The sequence below is a fragment of the Pezoporus occidentalis genome, unplaced genomic scaffold, assembly GCF_034315485.1.
Source record: "Pezoporus occidentalis ecotype Australia unplaced genomic scaffold, CSIRO_AGI_Poc_V1 ctg67, whole genome shotgun sequence".
Lineage (NCBI taxonomy): Eukaryota > Metazoa > Chordata > Aves > Psittaciformes > Psittacidae > Pezoporus > Pezoporus occidentalis.
The window spans coordinates 3,847,129-3,855,493 of NW_026916019.1; positions in this window are offsets into that span (position 1 = coordinate 3,847,129).

Genomic DNA, 8,365 nt, shown 5'->3' on the forward strand with positions numbered 1-8,365 from the left:
GAAAGAGGAATAACATAGCAAGCTAAAAACTATGGTACTACAGAAAGGTTATAAAAGATGTTTCTTTTTGCTATTTAGTCCAATGTGTGAGCAAAAAAACCTAGTCTAGTATTAAGAGGCACATTTGGATGTGCATGGGGTTTAGGTTTTTTGTTTTTTTTTCCTGAAGTTTAATAATTAGCTTCGGGAACGTACTGCTAAAAGATTACACTGAAAGCAAAAATGTAACCCGTTCTTAAAATCCTGTTACTTAGGTGAGGAAGAACCCATGCAGACACACAGGTATTCTTTTAAAAGAAATTAACTTATATTTGAAGATGAGCTGCTCATCTGAGCCATGGCATAGCATGACATCTGGACAACTCACACTTGAGCAAGTCTCCTCCTCTCCCCACCTACCCAGCAGTGCTATCCTTCCTCCCTGCAAACAGCCAGGCTCCCACCACAGCAGCAGCAGCTCTGGCAGCAGGAACCTCCATTCACCACTGCCTTCAGAAGCATGCCTGGGACAGTTGTCCCTGCCAGATGTGCTGCAGCTCTTCCTCACCATGAGGTTTGAGTTTGCCAGGGTCATTTAGAGTTGAATTCACCAAGTTGAGCTCTTACCAAGAAATTACAGAGACCCTGGGCAGAAGGCTCTAGGTTCAGGTACAGAGAAACATCATGGCTAAGCTCAACACAGGGGCTGGAAGAAAGCAGGAGGCAGATCTCAGGCTTTGGCTCTAGGCCTGAAAAAGCATCAGGAAAAACAACTTTAATTGTTACTGCTACCTGGAAAACTCAGAGCAGCAGCTTACAAGTGATGCTATTCATTTTCACCGTGCCTTTACTTATTTTTATCTATTTGTGTCTAGGTTACTAGCAGGCCTTGAGAGCAGCAGTAAATACATTCAGCTGGTTTATTTAAAGAAGCTTAAATGCTTCACACCACCGTTTTCCCCTTGCTGCTTGATAAATAAATACATAGGCTTCAGCGTTACATTTACCTTGGACTGTATTTTTGCCAGTTCATCACAGGTAAACATGATTGTTATTTCAGCCTTTCGTTTGCTTGTCAATAATCCTGACATCAGAATATATTGAACCAGCTAGGAGGGCAAGGAAGCAAAACAGCACAGCTTTGTCTCTGCTAAACCAATTACAATTGACAATCCAAGGCTATAATAAATATGTCTTGTGACTTGCACACTAGAGGAGAGTCTGAATTTAAATTATAGCTTTGCGTTTTGAAATGCTCACTGATCCATTCCATTCCCATTAAGAGCAGCTTCCGCTCTGCAAAATTAAGTGATATCTTTACATGACAGTTTAATTAATTTATTTTTCGATATGCACATTTATGGTGTTCCTCCATTAAGCTTTTGAAATGCCTGTAGGTCCTATGCATTAATGTAAATGCGCCATGGCCCCTAATTACCTTTGGCAGGCTCAGGGCACTGATAAAAAGATTATACTTTTAAAAACTAAAGCCTTGAAACTTCCCCAGCGCTTGGCAAGAAATCTGTTTCTGTGTTTTATTTGGAGCAGGGCTCGGGAGCCTGCAGCCAACAGCTCCGGTGTAGGCTGTAACTGCTACATTTTAGGAGAAAATACAGTTGACACTAAACAAGTGAAGGGGAGAGGAAGACAATTAGTGCGAGAGTCCTAGAAGCAGGTTTTTGTTTGTTTTGCCTTGTGGCTGTCAATATATTCTCTTATCATTAAAGTGCATCTAGAAATTGGGTATTTTCTGTGAAATCATTTTGCAAAGCATGGATCTTTGTCTTTTTAAGGGGCTGCCCCAAAGTGAGTTTATCTTCCTTTTTCACAATAGCTCTGTGCTAGCCAAGAATGCTGGATTCTCCCTTTGCCTCCTCCTCCTCCTTCCTTTCTAAAAATGAATTTTTCAGGGAAATGTGGAATTCAGAGAAGTTTGAAGGAGAGCAGATGGCCAACAGTGATCCAATAGGGTGTAAAACCTCAGGTAGGTAGTCACTTGGCAGGCAAGTACAAGTGAGCCCATGATGTTTCCATAGCGATGTTTTCACATGGTGCCTTCCTTTTGTCTTCAAAAACTAAAGTGATTACAAAAAAAAGGGGAGGGGGGGGAGGTGGGAGAGTCGGGGAATGAAATGTAAAATGAAGGGCTCTCTAAACCTGAACATTTAGTGTGGTATAATTAACTCTGCCCTTCCTGGGACAGAGACGTGGGCTTATTGCTGCTTTCTGGCTGAAGAGCAATGCACTGACCTCAGGTACGGTCCTGCCCACCAGCTTCAGCTGCTGTGATCCTTGTGGGAACTGCTGGATAAAGCAGGGACAGCTTCTGAAATGAAGACGTGACTCAGATGGTAGCGCTCTTGGAGGGGCAATTGCTCAGGCACCGACTTTCGTGGTGTCAGGATTTCACATTTCCATCTAGGAGGTTTGCCATGGCGCTTCTCTGACCTTCAGAGCTTTCTCTACATGCATGGAGGCAGCATGTTAAAATTGATGCTTCCATGACTTCAATTCCTACTTTAGAAGTCAGAGTTAGCCATTACAGTCACGTTAATTTGTGAGGCTATAAACAACTGCTATTATCTGTACAGCCACAATGCACAAGAGAAAAGATTTGTAGGGAGAGGCCATGTTTTTTTATTAAGCCAAAGTTGGTTGGGGAAAAAACAGGCAAGTTTTTCAAAAACCAGCCATAGGGACACCGAGTTCAAAAGCTTACCAGCTTTTCCCACACCTAATGAAAGCAAAACAACAATAAATACTTGTTTGTAAATGTCATCTCCCTGCAACCCTTGCTTTTTGTTAAAACAAATCTGGACAAATTTGACTATTAGTTGGTCTGAGCAGGAAAAGAGGTTGTGGGAGGCTGGACTTTGTGGTTAATTCTACTCCTAACTCCCCAGCAGACCCTTGACTGCCTCTGCACAGAGATCTGTGAGGACCCAATGCAATTTTCCCTTCCCAAAAGCCTCCCAGCAAGGTGCTGAATGCAGCAGCTCCTTTACTGAGCCCCTCACCCTTGAGCAGGGAGACTCTCCCAAGGAAAGGCAGCTCCCAAGCAGGAGTGCTGTGGGATGGGGGGGAAGAGTAGTTCACATTGCCTGTGGCTTATGAATCCCAGCATGAGCTCCCCTGAATGCCATGGTACAAGCAAATGCAGTCAGTTTAGCCTGGGAACAAAGGTTCCTAATTGCCCTTCTGTGCTCTGGCCTCACTTGTACCCTCAGAGCTCCCCGGCAAGGAAACCCTCTGCTTGTGTAGTGGCCAGGCTGTTGCTAAATCTCCTGGTGCTGGAGACAGCAAATGCTTTCTTTTTTTTAATGACTACATCTTTTTTTTTTACCCTCTGCAACTTTCCCAGCCACGCTGTGCAGCACTTGTACTGGCAGCAGCCTGAAAGAATCATTCAAAACCATACCTGTTTAGCGCACTTTTTACATGTGTTTATCCCATCAGGGAGCTCCACCGGAATGCTCGAGCTGCCAGTGACAGTGGGGGGGGGGGGGGCTGAAAGCTTTCAGCCATGGTTGCAACAAAACCTTAGTTACTTACAAGGCACTTCATGGCATTTCCACCACAGGGATCATCTGGCAACGTCAGTGTGGGCAGCTGCAGCTCAGGGAGGTTTAACCAGTGGATTTACCTACAGATTGTAAAGAGTCCTTGCAGTGCTGCTGCGCTGCAGAGGGCAGTGAGGGAATAGCACTGCAGGGGGTTGAAGCTGGGCAAAGTGGAGCGGCTCAGACTCTTTCCCATCTTTACCTTAACCCTGTGCCATGGCTGTTTCCGCAGTGCTTACTCACTGCCCGAAATCTTACTCAGTTTGTTCCTGCAAAGTATGGGAGAATCGAGGCAGGGGAGTCTTTATACTCTGCAGCAGAGCTACAGAGCACTCCCATTTGGAGTCACCTGCCTGTGCATTTCAGATTTTAGACCAGCATCAGGCAGCGCTATTCAGCAGCCATCAGTACTTGCCTGTGTGCTGAAGCTGTAGTTACAAACCTAACCCCAAAGCATCTCTGTGTCTGGTCCAGTGCTGATCTTGACATGGCTGTGCTGAGGAACACCCCTCCCTATTGATCTCACGCAGGTTTTTTTCATGTTGCACCCTCTTTTGTCTACTATTGCCCCCTAAAACCAGACAGGAGCTGTACTGTGTACCTGAGGCACTGCAGCAGAGGGGAGCCTCTGCCCTCCTACCTTTCTGCTGCTCCAGCTAGAATAACACCAGCTACCAAGAAGGAATAACCCACAAGGAGCCTAATGAAACAGCAATCTGGCATTAAGATGTGTATATAGTTGCCATTTGTTAAACTGACAGATGACATTTGGAACATGAAGCCCCTATTCATTTTTTAAAGCTAAATACTTTCTTGAAATAAAGTGTTTGCCATTAGTGTTAAAGCTGATTTCCAGCCCAGACAAGGCCAGCTGTGCCTTTACACTTTTCTGGGCAGAAGGTCAGATTCTTAGAAGCTGTAAGATTTATTTTGGGTGGGGCTATTTTTTGCAATGATCTGGACAATTCATGAACAATAAACAGTCACTTGCCTCCCAGCTTACCTTGGACACTACCTTTATGTATTTTTCCCTGCTCCTTTTCCATGTAAAATTCTTTATACAAGAGAAAAAACAGAGAGTTTTAATAATCAGGTTTTAATCAACTTGAATTTCATCATCTGCTACCTAGTCCCACTTGTCTGCATTTTATCTACAACAAAAAAGGTGCTAAAGGGAAGCTCCAAACACCTTCAACAGTAGTTTAAAATGTGTTCATGAGCAACAAAGACTCACTTTCCTAGAAACAAATACTTCAGACGCTGTATTTTAGGAACAGTTAAGTGTGAAGGGACTCGACTCATCCAAATCAAAAGCACAGAAATCATGGTAAAGATGCGATATTCCTTTACACCTTCAAATTGCTGTCAACACTTTCAATAGCATACTTACGATAACTTCCATTTCCAGCTCCAGGAATACTCAGAAGAAATAGGTGCCCAAACATTATCAAAGTTATGCTCTTAGACAAGTACTTGGCTGTTACCTCATATGCTTCTTTATCAGTTTTATTGATAAAGGTTCAGAGAACTCATCTGACTGCTGTTTATTGAATGTCTTTTCAAAGTAACTCCATTTTAACACTAGGATGTCATTCCACCACTGCTATGCTGCCACTTCAGCATAGTTTTTGCACACAAAAGAGCAAAAAATAAGCCTTCCAATATGCAGAAAAGATGATAATAGATGGCTACTATTGACTGAAGGGAGGGAAGCACCTTCCTTGGGTGTATGCCAGGCACAAGTGTGTAAAAGCATAGTTTTCTCTCACATCCTAAACCAAGGTTGGCAAAAGGTAAAAGTCTCTTGACAGATGCTTTCACCAGTAGCTAAGGCAAGAGATGCTGAGAGCATGGCCAGCAACAACCTTGTCAATCTACATCAGACATGCCAGGAGTCACAGCCACACAGGAGCCACAAGAGGAACAAGAGCCTACAGAATCTTTGAGTCACAGCACAGGGACACTTGCTTTCTTTAAGTAAAAAGAATCTTAAATGATTTACATATGAATTGCTTCTAATGAGGACACACGTCTCAGTTTTCCAGCAGACTTTCAACAAGGCCAAAATTAAGGATACAATTACATTGCAGAATACTAGACTGAGATCTTCATGGTTTTTATGTCAACAGTGAAGTCAGCCACTGCTGGTGGGTGGGAAGCAGCTCTTTAGGGATGTTGAGCTGGTTGATTTTCTGATTACTTCAGAGAATTTTAAAAATAGCAAATGATAATAACAGGCCTAAAGACTCTGTAACAGCTTTCTGATTAATGTGAACCTCAAGATATAGCTGAGTTCTCGTCCATAAGGTAAGCTGTTCAGGCATTTTCTCGATGCTATTTTAACCTGTGTCTTCTGAGTCACATTAGTCAAAAGAATTGGCCTGTAATTTAATTATTGCAAATGGTGCATCAGTGAGTTATTTCCTAGGAAAGAGAGTTAAGAAAACCCAACAGTGCAATTAATGCTGAAATGGAACCCTTTTGCTTTGGCCTTTTGAAAATTTTTCCGTATGACAGGAGCCAAGTGAGACTGAAAGAGTTCAGAAAATTCTATTAGAAAGCCATCTTCACCCGGAGCTTTCCCAGAGACCAGGGGTTTTATTACTCCTTTTTATTTCTTCCTCTGCTTTTGGACTACCTAACTGTTCCCTAATTTCCTGCAGAATTGTAAGTATTTCCAATTTACTGTAGAGACCTTGAGCCTGTTCAGCTGTGCAAATGGCTCAGATTAGTTAAAACATTTTAGAATGCAAAAGAGATGTCCTTAAGGGCCACAGGGTTTCTAGCTTGTACAACATATGACCATGCACAGGAATCACATAACAACTCTGTGCTTGCTTTCTTTCCTGAGCTGTACTGCCAGCAGTTCCCAGACATCTCCTCATAGCTCCTAGTTTCTGGTTTTCCACCATTTTGCAAGCAAAGGAGTCTCTACTTTTGTTGCCCATAGAAAATATAAGTAGGATGCACTTCTGCATCTGAGTCCCATTAAGCAAGACACCCTCATTATGTTGCTTCTTCATAACCACACAGCTTGATCATTCAGAACAGTAACATTTAGGACCTGAGCAGATTAATCAACACAATCAGCAGCATAAAGAGTTCTTGGTGGAATTCATGGACTCTCCCAAGCTGAGGCAAGGAGCCTGGGAAGGTTTTTAAGCCCTGTTATGTCTGAAAGCACTATGCGCTTCACCTCATGGTAAGTTCTGTGATCCACCCCTCCAGCCTTCCCTCTATACTGTCATCTTTCAACTCCACCACATGTCTTGTGGGTACTTTGGGGCACCCACCCTCTACAGATGAAAAGCAGCCCCTGCTGCACCTGCTAGTGGGCTGAGTCTGCCCATGCCTGACTCATCCAAACCATTTTTGACACACATTAAGATGGTGAGTGTGACTGGACTTTTTCCTTCAGAGTTCTCATGAACATAGCTTGTGGCCATTCAAGGTGGGTGCCATCAGCTGTACAGATAACACACGAAGTTTGAACTCGTGAATGAACTTAAGAGCCCTCTTACAGGCACTGAACTATATTGTGTGCAAGGACTCTGCCACTTAGCAACTCAGCTGAACTAGGCTACCATTGCCTTATCACTTTCTAAGCAGTGCCTCCTAGGGATAGTATTTCATAAAATATCCAAGTGCTATTTTAATTTGGTCTGTCAGTGTGCTTATCTTCTGCCTGACAAAATAAAGAGATCAGAAATAGAGGGGAATAGGAAAAAAAGGGCACAGAAAGAAAAAAAATCCAAATAAACATGAAAGATCTGGCAAGTCAGAGCAACACAAATGAAAAATGCTAATACACAACAACATTAAAGCCTTGATCCTGTGAAATGTGTAGGGCACACATGGGAGTCCATTTTACTTACAAGGAAAGAAAACAGTCCTATTTCCAATACATTTATCTTCTAATTTCCTTTTGCTAAAAACATGTTTGTTAAATTAATTTCATTGGGAAAAGGAAAGAGAAATGGGTGCAGTGGAGCTGGAGGAAAAATAAATACTAATTAAAAAAGACCTATGCACCCACAGAACATAGTGGAGACCAATTTTTCACTCTTCAGCTGTTTCTGGAGGCTGAAGGAGAACAAATGGACTGAACTGGTTCTATCCTCCATAGCAGGTTGCACCAGAACATATGCACCCTTTGTTCTTCAAGGTAGGCAGCAAGACACAAGGAGATGTACTTACAAATGAGCCACACATTTTTTTTTTTTACTTGATTTTTACTTGATCTTTAATATACGTGATATCTGTGGAGATTCCAAATCTGGCATGCCAAAGCCTGGGATTGGACTGGATGCAATCTTTCTGCTGTGGGAGAGCTATTTCTACTAGGCTCTGCTCTCCACCACTTCTAGAAACCATGAACCAATGCTTGTGCTGGCAAGTGGCTTCACTACTCCAGGTAGACTCACAGTGTGACACCCTACCAGCTATAAAAATTCTGTCTACCCTTCCCTCGTTCCCTAGAATTCCTGCTGGCTCAATGTACCTATATCCCACTGGATTCAGACTGTGTTTATTTGGCTGCACACCCCTGCAGTGAGTGTACAGCAACCAAGCTGGGCTTTGATGATTTCACTGTGCTTGTTCTGCCCAGCGCACACAAGCTCACAGCCTTAAAGGCTGTGTCCATCACAGGATCCATATGTTAGTACATCACACATGTGTTTAGCTTTAAGACAATTCAGATGCGTGCTTGACTGATAGAGAAAACACACCTTTTGTTCGCAGGGTATGTATTTTCAGTGTATCCTAACTGGGCATAGTTTTCAGATCCTGTGTCTGTTCCCGAGATGCCGAAAGCAGATGATCCG